Genomic DNA, 23458 nt, shown 5'->3' with positions numbered 1-23458 from the left:
AGTCTTGCACTGTTAATAAATAGAATTAAACCAACATATCAATTTCAATTACGTAAAAAGCACTGGGCTATGGACACTATAACTATGTATATAAAGATGCAAAAAAACACTAACTCTCAAGAAACATACTCTGGTAAGTCACAAACATCAGAGCCATAAGGCAGCACATTATAAATATCAGCAAAGAGCAAGAGCTCACTGACATGGCTTTTGATCAACAATCTTAGGTGATTGGTTATATTTAGTTAAAATTTTTAAGTTAAAATTAAAATTTAATTTGAAATTACATAATATATATATCTATACATATGACAAAAACATATACACATATATAAAACACTAAGGCATACAGTGAAAATTTTTCTTCCCTCCACTACCTCCTAGGCATTCAAATTCCATCTACTTGCAACCAATGTTACCCATTTCCTCTGTATTCTTCAATAAAAAGATATTTTATGCACAAAGAAACAAAAACACAGACTTCCATTTTTTTAATATAAATAGGATCACACTATGCATACTCTCTGCATTCTGATTTTTTCACTTAACTTGGAGATGTTCTAACAGAAGTATCCAAAGAACCTCCCTATTCTTTTACACAGCTCCGTAAGTCCATAATTTACTAGACTGCTGCAATGAACCACCTTGAATAAACATCTTTTCTGTTGTTTGTGCTGTGCAGCTTCCAAAATGTTAGTCTCCTGACCAGGGATTGAATTTGGGCTCAGAAACAGAAATGCAAAAAAGCAAAATGGCTGTCTGAGGAGGCCTTACAAATGGCTGTGAAAAGAAGAGAAGTGAAAAGTAAAGGAGAAAAGGAAAGATATACCCATTTGAATGCAGAGTTCCAAAGAATAGCAAGGAGATATAAGAAAGCCTTCCTCAGTGATCAATGCAAAGAAATAGAGGAAAACAACAGAATGAGAAAGACTAGAGATCTCTTCAAGAAAATTAGAGATATCAAGGGAACATTTCATGGAAAGATAGGCTCAATAAAGGACAGAAATGGTATGGACCTAACAGAAGCAGAAGATTTAGAAGAGGTGGCAAGAATACACAGAAGAACTGTACAAAAAAAGATCTTCATGACCGAGATAATCACGATGGTATGATCACTCACACTCACCTAGAGCCAGACATCCTGGAATATGAAGTCACATGGGCCTTAAAAGCATCACTATGAACAAAGCTAGTGGAGGTGATGGAATTCCAGTTGAGCTATTTCAAATCCTAAAAAATGATGCTGTGAAAGTGCTGCACTCAATACGTCAGCAAATTTGGAAAACTAAGAAGTGCCCACAGGACTGGAAAAGGTCAGTTTTCATTCCAATCCCTAAGAAAGGCAATGCCAAAGAATACTACTGCACAATTGCACTCATCTCACATGCTAGTAAAGTAATGCTCAAAATTCTCCAAGCCAGGCTTCAGCAATACGTGAACCATGAACTTCCAGATGTTCAAGCTGGTTTTAGAAAAGGCAGAGGACCCAGAGATTAAATGGCCAACATCTGCTGGATCATCAAAAAAGCAAGAGAGTTCCAGAAAAACATCTATTTCTGCTTGATTGACTATGCCAATGCCTTTGACTGTGTGGATCACAATAAACTGTGGAAAATTCTGAAGGAGATAGGAATACCAGACCATATGACCTGCCTCTTGAGAAATCTGTATACAGGTCAGGAAGCAACTGTTAGAACTGGACATGGAACAACAGACTGGTTCCAAATAGGAAAAGGAGTACGTCAAGGCTGCATATTATCACCCTGCTTGTTTAACTTATATGCAGAGTACATCATGAGAAATGCTGGGCTGGAAGAAACACAAGCTGGAATCAAGATTGCAGGTAGAAATATCAATAACCTCAGATATGCAGATGACACCACCCTTACGGCAGAAAGTGAAGAGGAGCTAAAAGCCTCTTGATGAAAGTGAAAGAGGAGAGTGAAAAGGTTGGCTTAAAGCTCAACATTCAGAAAACCAAGATCATGGCATCAGTCCCATCACTTCATGGCAAATAGATGGGGAAACAGTGTCTGACTTTTATTTTTCTGGGCTCCAAAATCACTGCAGGTGGTGACTGCAGCCATGAAATTAAAAGATGCTTACTCCTTGGAAGGAAAGTTATGACCAACCTAGACAGCGTATTAAAAAGCAGAGACATTACTTTGTCAACAAAGGTCCATCTAGTCAAAGCTATGGTTTTTCCAGTAGTCATTTATGGATGTTAAGAGTTGGACTATAAAGAAAGCTGAGTGCTTTTGAACTGTGGTGTTGGAGAAGGCTGTTGAGAGTCCCTTGGACTGCAAGGAGATCCAACCAGTCCATCCTAAAGGAGATCAGTCCTGGGTGTTCACTGGAAGGACTGATGTTGAAGCTGAAACTCCAACACTTTGGCCACCTGATGCGAAGAGCTGACTCATTTCAAAAGACCCTGATGCTGGGAAAGATTGAGGGCAGGAGGAGAAGGGGACAACAGAGGATTAGATGGTCGGATGGCTTCACTGACTCAATGGACATGGATTTGGGTAGACTCCGGGAGTTGGAGTTGGCCTCCTCCTCCTCTGGGAGGCCTGGTGTGCTGTGGTTCGTAGGGTTGCAAAGAGTCGGACACAACTGAGCAACTGAACTGAACTGAATGAAAACCAAGTACTAACTCACTGGATCACTAGGGATTTCCCAATAAATATCATTTTTAAATGTATATATCTGTAGGACACTATCTAGAAATTGAACTGCTGAGTCATAGGTGTGGCTGCTGCTGCTGCTAAGTTGCTTCAGTCGTATCTGACTCTGTGTGGCCCCATAGACGGCAGACCATCAGGCTCCCCTGTCCCTGGGATTCTCCAGGCAAGAACACTGGAGTGGGTTGCCATTTCCTTCTCCCATAGGTGTGGACATTAATAGTTTGACAAACATTGCTATATTGCCATCCACAGAAATTATCAATTTACATTTCCACCACAATGGATAAGAGTACCTGCTTCCTCAGAGTTTCAACAACTCAATGTATAATCAAACTTAGGCATCTTCACCAATATGACAGATCAAAACTGATAAATCTCAATAGTTTGAGATGATACTTATATAACATACAATTAGTAATTTTAAAGGGTATAATTTTCTATGTGCTTGAAAAGAATAAGTTTGCTCTTAATTTTTAGGTGAATTATTTTATATATTCATTAGCTTAAGCTTGGTAACTGTGCTGTTCAAATCTTTTATATGTTTGCTGATACTTTTTTGGTCTGTTTTATCTATCAATTACTGAGTGATAAAAAATCCCATCAGAACAACAGATTTGTCCATATCCCCTTGCAGCTCTGTTTTTGTTTTACTGAAGCTAACTTATTAGGTACATATAAATTTGCAATTATTATATCTTTCTTATAATTTGAACCTAAAAATCATTAGGTGACACCTCTCTATATCTCCAATAATGTTTTTTGCTGGTTTATTGTAAACCAGCTTGCTCTGACTATTGTATTTGATTGGATATAACTTTAACTTTCTGTTTCCTTATATTTTCAGATCAAAGGTGGCTCAGTGGTAAAAAATCCATCTGCCAATGCAGGAGACGCAGGAGACTTGGGTTTGATTCCCAGGTCAGGAAGATTTTCCCTGGAGGAGGAAATGGCAACCCACTCCAGTATTCTTGCCTAGAAAATTCCATGGTCAGAGGAGTCTCATGGGGTACAGCCCAAGGGTTGCAAGGAGTCAGACACGACTGAGCACATACACACACATCCTTGTATTTTACATGTGTCTTTATGAGTCTGCTAGTGACAAAATGTATTCATTTTGGTTTGTTTGAAAATGCCTACTTTGTCTTCATTCTTCAAAGACTACTTCAGTAGTACAGAATTCTGATTGATCATTATTTTATCAACACGTTGAAGGTATCATCTCACTATGATCTGAAAACAGAACCAAAAAGAGATGTAATAGAAGTAGAGGTTGGAGTGACATGGGGCTATAAGCCAAGGAATTCGGACAGTGTCTAGCGGCTGGAAAGGGCAAGGAGATGAATCCTTTCCTTAAATCTCCAGAAGGAACCAACTCTGCTAACCTATTTTGGACTTTAGACCTCCAGAACTGTAAAATAAAGCATTTGTATTGTGCTTGTTGTGAGAGTAATAGGACACTGGCATCCAACTGAAATTCACTAGGCATATAAAAACACATGAAAATACTACCTATTATGAACAGAAAAGATAATCATTCAAAACCAACCCAGAAATGACACAGACGACAGAATTAGTAGACAAGAAGGTTAAAACAGTTACTATGTGTTTCATATGCTCAAAAGCTAAAAGAAAGACTGAGTAGATAAATGAAAATTATATTTAAAAAAATACTCAGATAGATCAACTAGAGATGTGTCTTAGATACAAAACTACACTGGATAGATTACTATTAGATAAGATATAGCACGAAGATTTTTTTTTCTTTTTTCTGTTTTGCATGAAGATTATTGAAACTAAAGTCATAGCAATGAAAATTATTTAAAATAGGAGAAAACAAAACTTAAAAGAAAATGAGCAGAGCATCTATGAGTTGTGGCACAATTCCAAGCAGCCTGTATGTCTGTAACTGAAGTCCCCAAAGGAGAGAAAAAGGGACAGGGAAAAAAATTGAAGAAAAAATAGCTATAAATTTTTCAAATTTAATGAAAAGAATAAAGCACAAGGTTCAAAAAGCTTCATTAACCCCAAGCACAAAAATCATCAAAGGACTCACAACAAGCTACATCATAAGAAATTGCTTAAAACCAATAATGAAGAGAAAATATTAAAAGCAGCCAGAGAAAAATGAGACACTTTATATTACAGAGAAACAAAGATAAGAATAACAACAGACTTCTCATTGGAAACAATACAAGCCAGAGAAGACTGGAGCAAAGCACTGAAAGCACTTTGGGTGGATACAAAGAAAATATTTCAAAAATTAGGGCAAAATAAAGACTTTTCCAGCTATGCAAAAGTTAAAAGAATTCATCACCCAGCAGACATGAACTATAAAAAAAGTTAAAGGAAGTCCTTCAGGAAGAAAATTATACCAGATAGAAGTTTGGATTTACAGAAATAAAGGAAGAGCACAAAATGGTAACTATGTGCATAAATATAAAAGCACATTTTTTTCTTATTTTTAAATCTTTAAAAGATAATAGACTGGCTAAAGCAAGAACTTTTTAAGATACAAAGTTCAAAAAAAGTAAGTCTGATTTGGCTGACTAGTTAGAAAATGAGGACTGGTTTCGCCAATATTGTGGCAAATGTTTTCCACAAATTAAATTAACATGGAAACATTTGAGATGTGTACAAAATACATAATATGGCAGAAAATACATGTTTTGCAACTAAACTTATGATTTTAAATATTTAAATTTAAAGTAATTAACTATTTAATTAAATAAATATCTAAATTTGGAATATTCAAGGTATTCACAAGTATTCAAAGTATCTGAGTATTTAGGAATACTCAGGCTTCCTCTATGGCTCAGCTGCTAAAGAATCTGCCTGCAGTGCAGGAGACCTGGGTTCGATCCCTGGGTTGGGAAGATTCCTTGGAGAAGGGAAAGGCTACCCACTCCAGTATTCTAGCCTGGAGAATTCCATGGACTCTATAGTCCATGGGGTCGCAGAATTAGACACAACTGAGCGACTTTCACTTTAGGAGTAGTCAGATGCTTACTAAAGACCACTAGTTGAAGAGCACTGGCCATCTGCTTCAAGGTTTGTTTGTTTGTTTTTTTAACAGCCATTCCTTCTAGCTGAAACACCTCTTTCTCTCTCCCCTCTTTTGCTTGACTAACCCCTATTTATTCTCTTAGGTGCTGCTTTTTTTTTTTTTTTTGAGTTTTCAAAACTTTTATTTTATATACAAAGAGCTAGTATTGTTTCTGCATATGGTACATGTGCTGGATGATCCATTAAAGGGAGTTCATTTAGGCCAAGTTAATGAAGCTCATGTCCTTCAAGTACTGGCTGAAGATCTTAAGTTTGTATTTCCAGATCAGACCCCGCTGGTTTGAGTAGGCCAGCAAGAGCGAGAACCCTGGCCAAATTTTCTCGAATGGTTCCAGTAGAGCTGCTGGTGACCTACATTGCTTTCTCAGTGGCAACAAAGCAAAAGGAACAAGAGAGCACACACATGTGCTCTTCAAAATTTGAGGACACAGTTTACCCAGAAGGTAGTGTTGACAAATGACTAGATGCTGCTTTTAAACAACTCTTCCTTCAGAAAACCTACACAAATCTATAAGTGTCTCTCTTATATGTTCACGAGACAAACCCTCCTGGCTTTGTTTTTCCTGTCTCCCAGAAGACTGTAAGTTCAGCAAGATCAAGGACCTTATCTTTCCTGTATTCACAGGGTACAATCCCTGACCCATAAGAAATATTCAGTAAATACTCAATAAACACTTGTGGAATGAAAGAATGGATTTTTTTCAAGTACAGGATATCATGAAATCATCTGGCCATCAAAATCATTAACTTTAAAAGGTCACAAACGTATTTTTAGGTTAACATGAACCTTGATGCAATTATAGCAAACATAAACACCACAGATTGCAACTACTGCACTACATCTATTTGAAAAGATAGTTTCTGCACAAGTGTTTCAAATTTGGAAAAAGCAAAAAATAAATGAAAGGAATAACCATCATGGAGAAAGGAAACAGGAAAAAGAAAAGCTGAAATGGAAAAGCTTTACAGGAATCAATTTGATTCTCCACTAATGGTTCCCTTGTGTGGTAAAATGATAGGGCCAAAACAGACACTGCATCCTTTCCTTTTACCTACAATAAGACATCTGATCTGTACATTAAAATTTAATGAGATTCATAAAGCCAAACAAATCCCACCATGACTAACCAGTAGGCAGAAACAGGAAGGAGTCTGTCTTGTCTGTGAAAGTGAGACTTTTTCCAACCTGCCTGGCTTCTTAAAGTGATCTGCTTTTTAACACAAATCTTTTTTAAAAAACATGTTAGAGAATGACAGCAGGGATAAAGTCTATTTCTTAAATAATTATAAAATTTAAAAAAATAAATCTTGACTATATATTAATCATAATGAGTTAGCTACTTTAAATTAATCCGCTAACACATTTTAAGGTTTCTCTCTGCCTTTGAGTCTTCAATCTAAATTAGTAGAAAGCTCTTCTGCTTTAGATCAATGAACCAATGACAGCCTCACAGGACCCACTCATAACCCTCAAGTCCATTCTTCATCAAATTACTACATGATATAACACCATATCATTTAAGAGATGGAAAGGTTCCAAACTATTCAGTTCCATGTGATTTCAGTTATCACTAATCAAGATGTTTTAACTTATGATGAATTATTTTATTTAAGAAAAATAAGAGAAAAACAGATTTAGAGATTATAAAGACTCAATGCCACAAGACTTTTTTTTTGGTATTTTTATTTTTTTAAAATATAAATTTATTTATTTTAATTGGAGGTTAATTACTTTACAATATCGTATTGGTTTTGCCATACATCAACATGTATCCACCACAGGTATACACGTGTTCCCCATCCTGAACTCCCTCCCTCCTCCCTCCCCGTACCATCCCTCTGGGTCGTATCAGTGCACCAGCCCCAAGCATCCAGTATCATGCATGCTGGACTGGCGATTCGTTTCATATATGATATTATACATGTTTCAATGCCATTCTCCCAAATCATCCCACCCTCTCCCTCTCCCACAGAGTCCAAAAGACTGTTCTATACATCTGTGTCTCTTTTGCTGTCTCGCATACAGGGTTCTCGTTACCATCTTTCTAAATTTCATATATATGCGTTAGTATACTGTATTGGTGTTTTTCTTTCTGGCTTACTTCACTCTGTATAATAGGTTCCAGTTTCATTCACCTCATTAGAACTGATTCAAATGTATTCTTTTTAACGGCTGCGTAATACTCCATTGTGTATATGTACCACAGCTTTCTTATCCATTCATCTGCTGATGGACATCTAGGTTGCTTCCATGTCCTGGCTATTATAAACAGTGCTGTGATGAGCACTGGGGTACACGGGTCTCTTTCCAAAAGTCTACAAGCAATAAATGCTGGAGAGGGTGTGGAGAAAAGGGAACCCTCTTACACTGTTGGTGGGAATGCAAACTAGTACAGCCACTATGGAGAACAGTGTGGAGATTCCTTAAAAAACTGGAAATAGAACTGCCTTATGACCCAGCAATCCCTCTGCTGGGCATACACACCAAGGAAACCAGAATTGAAAGAGTCACAAGACATTTTTAAAGATTCTTCTAGACTGCACCCAGAAGTGAGTTCAGTTCAATTCAGTGGCTCAGTCATGTCCAACTCTTTGTGACCCCATGGACTGCAGCATGCCAGGCCTCTCTGTCCATCACCAACTCCCAGAGTTTACTCAAACTTATGTCCATTGAGTCTGTGATGCCATCCAACCATCTCATCCTCGGTCATCCCTTTCTCCTCAAGCCTTCAATCCTTCCCACAATCAGGATCTTTTCAAGTGAGTCAGTTTTTTTGCATCAGGTGGCCAAATTATTGGAGTTTCAGCTTCAGCATCAGTCCTTCCAATGAATATTCAGGACTGATCTCCTTTAGAATGGACTGGTTGGATCTCCTTGCTGTCCAAGGGACTCTCAAGAGTCTTCTCCAACACCACAGTTCAAAAGCATCAATTCTTTAGCACTCAGCTTTCTTTACAGTCCAACTCTTAACATCCATAAATGACTACTGGAAAAACCATAGCTTTGACTAGATGGACCTTTGTTGGCAAAGTAATGTCTCCGCTTTTTAATATGCTGTCTAGGTTGGTCATAACTTTTCTTCCAAGGAGCAAAGTATCTTTTAATTTTAAGGCTGCAGTCACCATCTGCAGTGATTCTGGAACCCAAAAAAATAAAGTCTGTCACTGTTTCCCTGTCTATTTGCCATGAAGTGATGGGACCAGATGCCATGATCTTAGTTTTCTGAATGTTGAGCTTTAAGCAAACTTTTTCACTCTCCTCTTTCACTTTCATCAAGAGGCTCTTTAGTTCTTCTTCACTTTCTGCCATAAGGGTGGTGTCATCTGCATATCTGAGGTTATTGATATTTCTCCCGGCAATCTTGATTCCAGCTTGTGCTTCATCCAGCCCGGCATTTCACATGATGTACTCTGCATATAAGTTAAATAAGCAGCATGACAATATAAAGCCTTGACGTACTTCTTTCCAGATTTGGAACCAGTCTGTTGTTGCATGTCCAGTTCTAACTGTTGTTTCTTGACCTGCATACAAGTTTCTCAGGAGGCAGGTCAGGTGGTCTGGTATTCCCATCTCTTGAAGAATTTTCGACAGTTTGTTGTGATCCACACAGTCAAAGGCTTTGACATAGTCAATAAAGCAGAAATAGATGTTTTTCTGAAACTCTCTTGCTTTTTCAATGATCCAATGGATGTTGGCAATTTGATTTCTGGTTCCTCTTCCTTTTCTAAATCCAACTTGAACATCTGAAAGTTCACAGTTCATGTACTGTTGAAGCCTGGTTTGGAGAATTTTGAGCATTACTTTGCTAGCATGTGAGGTGTGTGCAATTGTGTGGTAGTTTGAGCATTCTTTGCCATTGCCTTTCTTAGGGATTGGAATGAAGACTGAACTTTTCCAGTTCTGTGGCCACTGCTGAGTTTTCCAAATTTGCTGGCATACTGAGTGCAGTACTTTCACAGCATCATCAAAGAAGTGAGTTACTAATCTTAAATTCCTTTAGTTTAATTCTTTCATATATTAGTTCATCTAACATATTGAGGACCTACTACATGCTACATGAGTCCTAGAACTAGACTGGAAGGAAGGTGTGCTACACAGCTTGCAGAATCTTAGTTTCCCAACCAGGGACTGAACCCGGGCCCATAGCATTGAAAGCATCAAGTCCTAACCACTAGACTGCTAGGGAACTCCCTAGACTTTTTTTTTTAAGTCCCTATTTTTAAGGGGTTACCACCGTGGTAAGACGAGGCATATAAATAAACAAATAAGAATTAGTATTTAGAAGTATGCCCAGCACATGCTGAGGGGATACAAAAGTAGAAGTAGTCTTCTTTCTTAACTGAGAGATTATAAGAGTTGTGACAGAAAAGTGCTCCTGCCCTCAGAAGCTCAGTACTACTTATAATAACAGGTCTAGTAGCATCTCTTTGAGTTGTTTTTCCCATGGAGTAATATTCTCCCCATCTCCTTCTCTCCCTCCCTGTCTTTCTTTCTCTGTGTGTGTGTCTCTCTCTCACTCTCTCACAGGGACACAGTCAAGTGTCCTTTCTGTGAACAATAATAAACATTTGCAGTAGACCTGCTTTGACAAGGGAAGGGCAGTTAACTACTACAAAGGACAGGTAAATCCCTCGCCTTGAAGCCAAATAATCTCAATCTACTCTGTCAAAATCAATTATCATATCCCAGCTCACTGATTTAAATGAAGAAGGGAGAGAAAGAGAGCTGGAAAAAATAATACAAGCACGCCCTGGAGATACCGAGGGTTTGGTTCTAGACCACCAAAATAAAGCAAATATCACAATAAGGTGAGACACACAAATGTTTTGCTTTTCTAGCACATATAAAAGTTATGTTTATACTCTATTGTAGTCTATTAAGTATGCAATAGCATGATTCCCAGAAGAAAAACTACATACTTTAATTTTAAAATACTTTATCACTTAAAAAAAAGATGCTAACCACCATCTGACAATGCAGGGTTCCCATAAACCTTTGTGAAAAACACAGTATCTGCAAAGCATAATGAAGTTAAATGCAAAGAAACAAGGCATGCCTCCCTAAAGGAGAGAGTCTTATGGGCCTATTTAGACATATATTGCTCCATAACTTTAAACCAGAAAGCTCTCTAAAACATTCAGCAAGTTAAACTTTCACCCTACCCCTAAAACACATGTTGAGGGGTGGTGGAAACTATCCCATATCAAACTCACTATATGAATAAAACCTAACCTTAGACAGTACAGTCACTTAGGTTATAAACACTATTACAAAAAATGTGTTCTGTTTGCTAAAGACTGCAGTGCTTTGGAGGAGAACACCTGAAAATATGATTTCATGGAAGTCGGATTAGCCTGGAGCACATCCAAGGAAGCAGGTCTTTACATCTTGGGACCTGTCCTCTGAAGAGAGAGAGAGCTGGTCAGATCACAAGCACATCCGATCAGTCGAAGCACAGACGACACTTGGTAGATGGGAAGGAAACAGGCGGAAGGAAGAAAGAACACAATCTGCTGGTGGATGAGGTTTCTGCCACTGTAGCCATGGCACCCAACATAACCATTTCCAACCAGGCTGACCCTGGCATGATGACCTCACAGGCGAAATCGACTGGCCAGGCTATTCCTGCTGTCTTCTTAATGCATGTTCAGACCTCCCCTCCCTTCTTATCTGGGCAGGGTCTCTCGGATATCATGAAAGGGCCAGATCACTTCCAAGTTTGAGAAACCCATCATATATAAAAATAAAGAAATGCCAAAACAAGGTTATAAACATAGTAGAATATTCAAGTCTTTACACTGAGTAATTTTAATTGCATGATAAAGATTTTCTTTTAAGACTGCCTTTTTTTCTCTGGGACTGTATACATGGTATCATTTGAAGAAAATATTGAAGTCCAGGCCCTTCACAAATATAAGGCCTGGGTGAGGGGCCAGGGGGTTGAGGGTAAGGGGTAAGCACTCAATACCCTCTGCTTTCCTAAATTTAGAACCTAACCCAAGATCGGTAAAAATGACTGCTGATGCCTCAAAGATTCTCCCTTTCCCAGGTATTCAAGCATTTAAACTGTTAACCTGATGAATGAGCTCTAATGAAATTCCAGGCATAAGCAACGAGAGTGCAGTCTTTCTAGTACCCCTCAAACAGGAAGTACGGCCTCTAATCAACCCATTGTATCTTCATCTCTTTTGTGCATATACATAATATTTTTAAGAAATGATAATAATATAGAGAGAGATTTCAAAAGACTCATGGAGTATGTGAAAATATTCTTTTATATACTCGCCATTTGGCACAAATTTTACTTTAAAATAGCAAAAGCTAGACTCATTCTGTGGCAACCCAGGACAAACCAATATGCTTTGCTCCTGGCATTGCCATTTTGAGAAAGGTCAGGGAGCCTTAGCCGTTAGTCATCCAGAAACCTGAGTGAAGACCACAAGCAGTTACAGTTTTTAGGAGGGAGTCAGGAACACTGAGTACAATGATAAACTCTAATCTAGCTCAAGTAGCAAATGCCCAGCATCAACTGACCCATGTGTACACTGAATGGTAACACACTGTTCCAACCTTGGGCTCCTAGATTTAAAGATCCTACAGGGCTTATCCACATATCATTCTTTTCCTGACCTAATTCAGTGACAGTAATTTTGACTAAAATTAAAAACCACAATGAGTCATGAGTCATACTGAAAAAATTCAAAACCCTTTAAGGGCAACACCAAACTGTTTTTGCTAGAACATGTACATTGAGATAACAGAGCTAAAACACACATAAACATCAAAGGCTCACTAATTTCTTTTATTTCATATGATATTAGAAGGCTATGCAGCCAGTTTCAACTTCCCCTTCAAACAAAACCAAAGCCCAGAGATAACTGACAGAGAAGCAGCATGGAGGGGATGGGAAGGTCTGAAGTGTCACAGCTGGCCAAGTCACATCCTCCTCAAGTCTCAGTGGCAGGTTATTTGAAAGACAGTATGAGTCACAACTGTATACTTTAAAGCCTGAATGACTAGTCCTAGTCTTTCTCCCCACCTTCTTCCACCTCCTGTTCAAATCTAGCATCTGTGAAGGAAGAGGAGATTCAGAGCCTGCAAGGTTCAATCAAGAACGCTGCTATTTACAGGTCCATCAGCTCCTCTGGTCTTTCTTCCATCTCATGCTAGGGTTACGGCAGAAACAGATAAACACAGAAATAAGTGTGTCTTACAGATACTGCTGCTGTTGCTGCTGCTAAGTCACTTCAGTAGTGTCCGACTCTGTGTGACCCCATAGACAGCAGCCCACCAGGCTCCCCCGTCCCTGGGATTCTCCAAGCAAGAACACTGGAGTGGGCTGCCATTTCCTTCTCCAATGCGTGAAAGTGAAGTCACTCAGTCGTGTCCGACACTTTGCAATCCCATGGACTGCAGCCTACCAGGCTCCTCCGTCCATGGGATTTTCCAGGCAAGAGTACTGGAGTGGGGTGCCATCGCCTTCTCCATTACAGATACTAGTAGTTTTCAAATGTATGTTGATGTTGTCATGATAAATAAAATCAAAATCTACTTTAAAACATTATAAATTCATTGTAACCTTTATTCTTATATATTCTTAATTAACTAGTAATAGTTTACCATTATTACTTGAAGGTCTTTAATGCTGAAAAATTCAACAGTCACTATTCTACAGCAGAATGTAATGACTGCTGATGTAATGACACAGCAGAGGTGTTAATACCTAAAAATAAATGAAGTGGAATAGACACAATAAGAGATTCCTAGGTGGTTCAGCAGTAAAGAACCGGCCTGCTAATGCAGGAGAATCCAGTGGGTTCAATCCCTGGATTGAGAAGATCCCTTTGAGGAGGAAATGGCAATCCACTCCAGTATTCTTGCTGGGATAATCCCGCGGACAGAGAAGCCTGGCAGTTTACAGTCCATGGGATTGCAAAAAGCCAGACATAACTGAGCACAGACACATAAGAAAATATTTTTAAGAAAACTGACAAAATCTAAGATATGGTTTAAAAAAGAAAAAAAGAACAAAATCTGGAAATAAGTCAACAGTAGGCTTAACATCAAGCAACAGTCATTCTTAACAAAGGCTAGTAACAAAATAATGAACATAATTTAGGACCCAGAGAATCATTAGGCGTATAACGACTAAATAATACTGCTTTGAAACACATAAAGTCAAAATTGACAATTATGAGGAAAACTGACAAATCTACAATTATTGTAGATTTCAACAGACCTTAATCATAAACAATTTATGATCTATAGTAAGACTATATAACATGTCAGATCAATAATATTTCTATGTTGGTCTAATTGATAAAAAGAGAACTCTACACCCAAGCAGAAGAGAATACACTTTCTTTTTAAACATACACAGTACACTTACCAACACTGACCACTTATTATGTCACAGAATTTCCAAGAATCAATAATACATCTTGACTACTAGGCATAACACAATTAAATCAGAAATATAACAATCAAAAAATACAGTCATATCTCATTTTACTGTGCTTCAATTCACTGCATTTAGCAGATACTGAGTTTTTTACAAATTGGAAGGTTTGTGGCAGCTGTGTTGAACAAAAGTACAGGCACCATTTTTTCAACATCATTGGCTTACTTCATGTCTCTGTGTCCCATTTTGATAATTCTAACAATATTTCAAGATTTTTCATCATTATTATATTTGCTATGGTGAACTTTGATGTTATTACTGTAATTGCTTTGGTATTTTTTAGTAATAAGATATTTTTAAACTGAGGTATGTACACTGCTTTTTTTTAGACATGATGTTATTGCACAATTAACAGACTATAGTGTAAATGACTTTTATATACACTGGGGAAAAAAATTCATGTGACTTGCTTTATTGCAAATACTGTAGTAATCTGGAACTGAACCCACAATATCTCTGAAGTATGCCTGTAGTAAAAATAATTTTTAATGTACTACTAGATAATACACATAGGTAAGAGGAATTCACATCAAAATTACCAAAAAATTTAGGGTTGAACTGCTATATATAAATGGGCTTCCTTTGTGGTTCAGCTGGTCAAGAATTCGCCTGCATTGCAGGAGACCTGGGTTCGATCCCTGGGTTGGGAACACCCCCTGGAGAAGGGAAAGGCTACCCACTCCAGTGTTCTTGCCTGGAGAATCCCAGGGACGGGGGAGCCTGGTGGGCTGCCATCTATGGCATCGCACAGAGTCAGACATGACTGAAGCAACTTAGCAGCAGAAGCAGCGTAAGTACCTGTAAACTGTTTACAAGCTTGTAGTCAGACTAAGAGCAAAACTGAGAGCTCAAAATATATTTATTAAAAACAAGAAATACTGAACATAAAAGACAGAAATATTGAAAATAACATATTCATATAATAAACAACTAAATAATGAATATAAGAGCAGAATTTAATGAAACAGACTTTGGGAAAAAATAATAAAATATAAATCCGCCCATAAGAGTGATAAGAAAAAAAGCAGAAGTAAACAATACTGAACAAAAAAGGAGAGATGAAAGGGATAATTTCTTAGAAAAGAATCAGATTGTTAAAGCTAACTCAAAATGAACTTAAAACTTGAATTAGATAATAAAAGGAATCTGAAAGAGTAATCGAATTTCTTCCTCTAAAGGACACCAGACCCAGAGAAAGTTTGCCAAACTTTCAAGGATAGACAATCCTTTTGTTATATAAAATGTTTCAAAGACTAGAAATTTTATGAGACTAAAATAACCTTGATAACAAAACAGGGTAAGAAATAGAATAACAAAAGAAAATTATAGATCAAGACCCCCTCATGAACTAAGAAGCAAAGCCTTTTAAAAATATTAAAGTTGAATTTAGCACTGCCTTTTCTTTTCTAAATCACAATCACATAGTGTTTGTCTCAGAAATGCACAGGGAGGACAATTCCCTGGGGGTCCAGAGATTAGGACTTCACACCTTGACTGCTGGGGCCTAGGTTTGATTCCTGGCCTGGTAACTAAGATCCAGCAAGCCACGCAGGGTGGCCAAATAAGAAAAAGAAATGCATATACAGGTCACCATCAGAAAAGCTGTTATTTATGGAGTAGACTAAAGACCATCTTACAGAGTAAAGGATAAAAACTGCATGATTATCTGAAAAAGTAGTATATTATACAGAAAAAGTATTAAATAAAAACAAGCAATCATGACTTTTATTTTTAAAAAAGGTTTTACTACAGGAGAATAAATTAGAGGAGACTCTTCTATGAAAAAAGCTTAAAAAGTAACTGAGTTTATTTGGAGGAAATGATTGAGGAAAAAAAGATCGAGAAGTTCATGAAGGAAGCTAATAATCATGAAAAAAATTTTTCAGGTATTTTCACATATATTACCTCACTCATTTAAGCCTCACAATAACTAATATGTTATAAGAAGAGACTCTTTTAAGGAAGGGCAAAAAACATTCTTAGCATGCTAGATTGAGTACAGCCTGGAAGTCAGATAGTTTAGGGTTTGAATCTTAACTCTGCCATTTATGCACTGGGTAACTTTCAACAAATTAACTGTGAACTACTCTGCGTCTCAGCTTTCCCATCTGCAAGATGAGGTGGATTAAATAACAAAACAAAGTACCAGCTCATAAAAGGTACTCAAGAAATAGAGCTATTTTTTTTTCAATTTGTTAATGTTGGAATTTTATTTATTTTCCATAGCTAAAACGTATTTACATTATTTATATACGCATTTCAAAGGCATCTTATTTTGTAGCACAAAAAATACACAAAACAATTATCCTCCAGGCATAGTTTCTGAATATTATTTTATAAATAAATCTTGTCTTGTTTTTATGCATACTGTCCATAACAGAAATAGAGCTATTTTTATAAGGTTCTCTTACTAAGAAAAGAACAATATAGATTTTAAGTAGATAGAGGAAAAAAAAAACTAATTTTGCAAGCATCTTAATTTGAGAATGGACCTTTATAGCAATAGTGAAGGTAACAATTGAGGGAATTTTAGTCGCTAAATACTTTTAGTGTTTCTGTTTATATTTGCAGGGTAGTGCTGGGGTAGCCAATGGCCTCAATTCATCTATATAACAAAGCAGTTGGATTAAATAATCTCTGATTCTTTCTAATTTTAAAATATTATGACTTTAACTTCTATATAGGTTAAGAACTGTGTGTGCAGTACATGACAAATTATATCCGTAAAATTCCTCCTTTGGAAATACTTAGGAAAACTGTAAATACTTATCCTCAGAGTGGTATAAAGTTAGTTTAAGAAAAAGGAAAATGTGAAAGTCACTCAGTCGTGTCTGACTCTTTGTGACCCCATGGACTATAGCTTGCCAGGCTCCTCTGTCCGTGATTCTCCAGGCAAGAATACTAGAGTATAAAGTCATTCCCTTTTCCAGGGGATCTTCCTGACCCAGGGATCCAACCAGGGTCTCCTGCATTGCAGGCAGATTCTTTACCATCTGAGCCACCAGGAGAGCCCATAGTCTTTACTGCCTAAAAAAGAGATTGGTGGACTACATGACTTCTTGGAAGTCAGATTATGGAAAGAACATGCACCTGGATACAAGACCATCAACAGGAAACATGCTTTCCTATTTACATGAGCAAACTTAGGTGAGTTAACGTTTGTCAAACCTTAGTTTTCTTATCTATAAAATGAATGTATTAATACTTTGAAGTTGGTGTTCTCAGAATTACATGAGAAAATAAAAATACGTAAGTACCTCACCCAATAATACATACTCAATAAATGTGAGTTCCCTTGGCCCCTTGAGTTTTCCTCAATCATGTTACCATGACTAGTCTGTTGGCAATGGAAACCAAAGTATTACATGTTTAAAGTATTATTTGTTTACTTCTTAACTATTAAGGTATACAAAGTAAAATAAAGATTAAATCCCTGCCAACATGTTTAGAACTCTCCCACGAGTTAATAAAATACTCAGAGTTCATTACTGAGAAAACTCAAAACTTAAATCATTTTTGTTTGAGAAAGTCTATGAAAAACAAGTAGTACTCAACTATGGTTAATATGGCAAGTTCAAAGGTGAACTATTTAAAGTCTAAATGCTTGCTCTAGGTCAAAGGTGCAACAAATCAGCTGGCAGATGTGAATGATTATCTCACAGCTACTTGGTCATCTATCTTAAGTGACAAAAATCTCTTAAAGCAGCAATGGAAAGGATCACAAAAAAACTTGAAAAAAAAAAAAATAGAATCACACATTAGCCCCAGAGAAGCAAAGTGCACTGAGTATTAATCAAAGAATTAATACTTTAAAAAGATGTGCTGGCCACTTTCACCAAGAAGAGTGTTTGAAAATTCAGATTTCGTCACAAATTATTCAGAGTGTTCAAGATCAAAGCAGTGAAAAAAGCTAAATATGAGGGCGTGTGATCTAAAAATACAGCACTACTACTTTCGGTCAGAAGAGACCTAGATTAAGTGCGCTAAGTTGCTTCAGTCGTGTCCGACTCTGTGCAACCCCAAAGACGGCAGCCCACCAGGCTCCCCCGTCCCTGGGATTCTCCAGGCAAGAACACTGGAGTGGGTTGCCATTTCCTTCTCCAGTGCATGAAAGTGAAAGGTGAAAGATTAAGTGTAAGCATGTTTAAATCCTTTAGAAAGTTCTTTGTACATGAATATCAGTCCAGATAAAATTATATCAAATACAGATTATAACTGTGCTTAAAGACTTTAAGGGTTAAAACAAGACAGTTTCCTAGGAAATATGATTAATGGCCATTCTGTACATTTCCAATACTACATACACCCTTTTACAAGGTATTTTAGGAACATTCTTTTATTTGATAGGCATAAACATTACAATATGTTTCAAAAATAGTCCAAACTGTGACTCAATCCAAGTTTTGATGATTTCAAGCAGACTGTGCAGAGCAGCACTGAGACAGAGTGGCGGCACTTCCCAGCTCTAAATGAAACTGTCATCTGCCTGCCAACAGACAAAATGCATTATGCCCATTTAAATAAGTTCATACCACAAGGCCACCTCACAAGTGACACTTTTTGACATGCTCAGACACTGAACACCCCGGGATCAGAGTCAAGAACTGCATTCCTTATCCATTTCTGCTCCATTGCAGAAATAAGAATGAAATTCCACTGTATACCGCAACAGCAATTTTTCTGAGGCAAATAAAATAGTTTGCCATAAACATTTTTTTACCTATAAGAAATCAACCTGAAGCAAATCCATGCTGACAGAAAATGAATCTGGTCGTTCTGACATACAGCTTCCTCTCCTTCACTAACAGCTACCTATTATTCACCTTGTATTGGCTATGAATCTTCTGAAGAACCACCTTCATCTTGTCATTCTACTTACTGTTCAAGAAGTGCAAAGTTTCCCCGCACCCAACTCCAAATTCCTCACCTGGCCCAGCTACCCAGGCTGAGTTCCCATCACTCCCACTGTGACTTCCTTTCCTCACAGCCCCCATGACTGACTCATGCTACTCATTCCACCTGGAGTATTTTCCTTTCTCACCACACCTATCCCCATTTCCAGTATGCTCCTTTTTCCCTCCCTCTATCCTCCCAAGTCCCACTTCCTACATGAAACGTCTTCCTACTATTTCTACCTAAAATGATAGCACTCCTCAGAACTTCTATTACAGTTGAATCAGTCTGTTTTACAGCTCTTCAATTTGAAAATTCTTGAAGCATTTTCTCAAAAACCTCTTTGAGGGACTTTCCTAGTGGTCCAATGATTAGGAATCCACCTTCTAATGCAGAAGATACAGGTTCGATCCCTGGTCAGGGAACTAAGATCCTGCATGTCTCGGGCCAACTAAGCCCATGGTCAGCAACTAGAGAGCCCTCATACCACCAACTAGAGAAAGTCCATGTGCTGCAACAAAGACCCAGTACAGCCAAAATAAATAAATATTAAAAAAGGAAATAAAAAATCTCTCTGTAATAGCAGGTCACCTTATTCATTCCATGATACACAGAAGAATAAAACTCTCATCTATGACCTACCCCCTTGGGTATACCTGGAATTATGCAGTTTTCAGCCACAATATCTATATTTCCACTAATTTCTCCCCCACTAAAGAAACCATAATAAAAAGCTGGTGAACATATTATACTTCAATAAAGGTAAAAGGAAAAAACTGACACCTAGTGAGTTGGAATGAGAGGGATGTTATTATATATGTGATCTTGAATATGATCACTTTTTACCAAAAAAAAAACCAAGCACTTGCAAACTTTGGCACTTTATCACTATTAATAAATAATTTGTAATATATCTTACAGGTAATCATTCATAATAAAAATGATAAAAACTGCTATTCTATGTAGCACTCAGCATGCTACACACATAAAAAGTCATCAGTAAATACTCAATTAACCAATTAGTGTGTCTAGCCCATTAATCAATCAATTGCACATAAATATTATCACTGCTGCCACTGCCTGAAAACAATGATTGATGACGATGACACAAAATACAAACATGGGGTACAGCAGCTGAATCTCCTGCTGCCAGACTCTAAGGGAACAAATGACTTCTTATAGGGTGAGTCTGACCAATATTTTGACAGTATAGCATGACCACGGCACTCCTGAAGTCTATGAATATCACAGTTTCTGTGGCAATCATCATGCAACCCTACACCTCTTGTGCAACAGTGTGGCTATTAATGCAATCTTCGGTAAAATTAGTAAATTGTAAACTCTATCTGCCAGTGCAGTCAGGGATCAGATAACGTTTGCTCCACCCAAGAACAAGTCCTTCCTGTGACAAAGCAAATCTTGTTATATATTAAAATGGCCCTCAGTTTTACAATAACAAATTGCCAAGCATTAGAAGTCCCTTATCAACAGTTACAACCCGAATGTATAATCTTTAACAGATACTAAAACATTCTATAACATTCCAGCATGCCCCCTTAATTGCCAGTCACACAAATAGACTATGATTTTATTTTCAGACCCCTCCCCAAACCTGATAAAGTCAAAGAATCTGAAAATGACATATCTTTTCCTAAAAAAAATCTCTATATCTACATCAGATTGCTGAGGTATAAATCCATCTATAGATCATCAGTCTTCTGTTTTCTTTAGCCCTTACATTTTAACAATCTAGAAGAGACTGATCTAAGAATAAATTTTTTAACTTATTTTTCAGTGTTCCCAAAACAGACACTATTTAGAAATCCTTGTGAAAGTGGAGGCAGAGGAAGCACCAGTCTATCATGCCCTGGAAACTTCCAAACATCAACCAAACAGCCCAAAAGAATGTCCTACTCAACAGTTCCAAGGATGTCATTAATTGCTTCCATCTGTTTCCCTCTCTGTCCCCTCCCCATCCTAGTCAAGGCATCTACTAAAGCTATTTTTTGCTTCATTTTGCATTCTAAAGGAAAGCATAAAGAGGCCTGATGTTTTAAACTACAGAATATTTATTTTTCCCCATATCTGGTTGATAACCACGGTCACATTATTTCTGTACTCCAGGTTATTTTCAGGTAACATTTCAGAGTGTGACATATTAAGACATGTACTTTTTAAAAACTATGCAGTAATTATTTCAGTTGGTCATAAAACAATGTTTTCTCCCGACTCCTCAAGGAAACCAGGGATTTCCCCCCATAGTATGATAAAGGTTAAAACCTCTAAATGGTTTCATCCATTGATGATCCTTTCCTAAATCAATGGTTTCATTAAATGTTACACAAAGATGATCTCTAATTTGTCATTTATTCCACATTTATTGGTTAGAATTCCCCTCATCAATTAGGGCTATTAGGTTACTGAGAAATAAAGTACACATAGGAGAGAAAGGATAGTTATAATTTTTTTTCTCTTTTGATGAGAACTTTTAAGATCTACTCTCAGCAACTTTCAAATATACATTACAGTATTGTTAACTATATGCACCATGCTCTACATTATGTCCCCATGACTTATTTATTTTACGACGAGAAGTCAGTGCTTTTTGACAAATCCCTCCACCTCCCCACCTCTGACATCCACCCAACTGTCCTCTATACCTATGAATTCATTTTTCAAAAGATTCCACATATAAACCATACAATATTTGTCTTTCTTTGACTTATTTCACTTAGCATAAGCCCTCAAGGTCCATCCATGTTATTACAAATAGCAGACTTTTCTTCTTTTCTATGGCTGAATAATATGTATCTCACATCTTCTTTATCAATTCACCCATTGATGAATACTTAGATTGTTTCCGTATCTTGACTACTGTAAACAATGCTGCAATGATCATGGGGTGCAGATAGATTTTCAAGATGAGTAATTTTGTTTCCTTAACATAAATACCCAGAAGTTGAATTGCTAGATAATGTGACAGTTCTATTTTCAATTCTTTGAGGAAGCTCTGAAAAGATAGGATAAACGCTTAACTCTTTTCTTTAAATTTTCCATTACCAGAGTAAGGGGCTGGGGACCTAGTTAACACCAAGGGTGATCAATGAAGTTTTGTTTAAAGTTACCCACTCTTTTGAGAATGTCATCACAACTAGGGTACTCCTTAATTTTTCTAAGTCCCCAAGGAAGCCTGTGAAACAGCACACAGCGTATTTCAAAAGTTTGTCTCTGGAAGTAAAGTGTGAACTGTTAGTTGCTCAGTCACACCCGACTCTGCAAACCCATGGATTGCAGTTCACCAGGCTCCTCTGTCCATGGGATTTTCCAGGCAAAGATACTGGAGTGGGTTGCCATTTCCTTCTCCAGGGGATTTTTCCAACCCAGGGATCGAACCTGGGTCTCCTACACTGCAGGCAGATTCTTTACAGACTGAGTTCTGGGAACAAGCAAAAATCAGTTTCCTGAAGAAATTCATTTACCAATCAAATGATATTCATAGACTTGAATGTGAAGGGTTGAAAGGAACTTTTTATAGGTTCATCAAGTCCAACAGATACTGAATCTCCCTATACACTATCTCACCAAGCTCTGTACCTTCCAAGGGGTGAGGGATAAATGGGTATCAGCTAGAGTTCTGTTTTTATTATAAAGTAAATGCAAGTTTACTTATAATACATTTAACTGTCAGCATTGAACTCTTAATTATTACCATGATGATGAAATGGCACATAAAGTAGGCTCATACTGGTTAGACCTGGAAGAAACCTAGGAGGCCACCAAGTCCAAGGAAGGCAAGTTTGAAAAGATATTCCCACAAAACAGACTGCAAAAAACAGATGCTTCTGGTACCTTACTTCCTAACACATGAACATTCTGCAGAATTAACAAAAACATGGTTCTGTAGAAGCACCCACTCAAGTAAGTTAGAAATAAGGCACCAATATGGGTAAAATGTTGCATCTGTTCAATGAAAATAATAAAACATAAGGAAGATAAAAATAAAGGAACACTTTTTGCTTTATTTTGAATTGTGATATATCATATACCACTCATGTAACTGAACAGTTAAATCAAGAAATAGAACATTATTAACACTTTAGAAGTCCCTGCATTCCTCTCCCTCATATAGCCCTCCTTTGTCATCCTCGAAACACTACTATTCAGACTTCTGTGTTCATTATTTCCTTGTTCACCTTTATCTTTTTACCTTACAGGCATCCTTAAACCACACAATTTATTTCTACATGGTTTTGAACTTTAAATAATGGAATCTACCTACATATGATGAATGAGATGGTTAGATAGCATCACCAACGCAACAAACATGAATTTGAGCAAACTCTGGAAGTCATGAAG

At 37.3% G+C, this 23458-nt stretch overlaps 1 protein-coding gene across 2 annotated transcripts in view; it reads right to left on the bottom strand.

The window, feature by feature from the left end:
* Positions 1–23458, bottom strand: part of VCL (vinculin) — a 112015-nt gene that overhangs the window by 44192 nt on the left and 44365 nt on the right. The window lies entirely within an intron of this gene.

Source organism: Ovis aries, chromosome 25 (assembly GCF_016772045.2).
Source record: "Ovis aries strain OAR_USU_Benz2616 breed Rambouillet chromosome 25, ARS-UI_Ramb_v3.0, whole genome shotgun sequence".
In the NCBI taxonomy this organism is placed as follows: domain Eukaryota; kingdom Metazoa; phylum Chordata; class Mammalia; order Artiodactyla; family Bovidae; genus Ovis; species Ovis aries.
This window is presented reverse-complemented; position numbering and strand designations above follow the sequence as displayed.